The sequence below is a fragment of the Cynara cardunculus genome, assembly GCF_001531365.2.
Source record: "Cynara cardunculus var. scolymus isolate 2C chromosome LG 10, CcrdV1, whole genome shotgun sequence".
Lineage (NCBI taxonomy): Eukaryota > Viridiplantae > Streptophyta > Magnoliopsida > Asterales > Asteraceae > Cynara > Cynara cardunculus.
The window spans coordinates 22591543-22592648 of record NC_037537.1 but is presented as its reverse complement, the minus strand read 5'-3'; positions in this window follow the sequence as shown (position 1 = coordinate 22592648).

The following is a 1106-nucleotide window of genomic DNA, read 5'->3' as shown; positions in this document are numbered from 1 at the left end:
TGAAACATTTAAAAGTAAATGACGTAAAGTAAAATAATTAATTAATTATATGGATATAAAATGTAAATTTCAAATTATAATTTAAAAAAATCCGGTTGTGAGAGGGTGAATGTATGTGAGGAGAGGAGGGGGTGAAAAAGTGAAAAAGTGAATATAAATGGTATTTTGGTCATTTAGTATTTTAAGATTTTAAGACTTTTGTTAAATTTGATTAATGAGATAGAATAGATATTCATCAAATTCGACATCACTTGCTTTCTTAGATTGTTGGGTTTATTAAAATACGTTAAGGTTACGCTTAACAATTTAGGGTTCTTGAGTTTGTTATTTAATTTATAAATTCTGGTATACTACATGTTTGTCTTATATTTCTAATTTATTGATCTTTTACTTTCTGAGTTTTTGACACTGACAATTAATTCTTTCTGTTTATTAACTATTAAACATTCTTAATTATCTTTCAATGAATTTGTTCTAAACTGATTTAATGCCAAGTGTTGACATGTCATTTTATTACCGGTTGGTTTGGTTTCTTCTTTTAGCCATCTAGTCTATTATTATGAATTAATCGAACTTTGTATTGATATATAATATGTTTATTTGCTTTCAGTAGTGGTCTCTGGTCAGGATCAGAAACCAATTCGAATTTCGGATGGCCATCCTCCTCGTCCCTCGAGAACATGCGTGTTGTCCCGATAGGTTGAACTGCTAATGCCTTTGAAGAAGATGACTCTTATAGACAACTGACGTGGTATGGGTAGATGTTACTGATGATGAATACACTTGGCTTGAGGGGGTATAGCTCAGTTGGCCCCCTCGTTTTGACGTTGGGTTCGACCTCGATAACAAAAAAGAAATCCATAAGAACTTACTAATTGTTTGGCAAAAATAAGTTAGCTTATTTTCTAGGTACATGTTTGGATGCACATAACTTAGCTTATAAGTTATCTTATTAAAACGCTAATTGGAGTTGCGTTTTGTTAGTTTATTTTCACTTTTTTTCAATTATAATTCTCATTAATATTAATCAATTATTATTAATTGTATATTATACATTAATATTATATACTAATTATTTATGATAATTATTAATAATATCAATTATT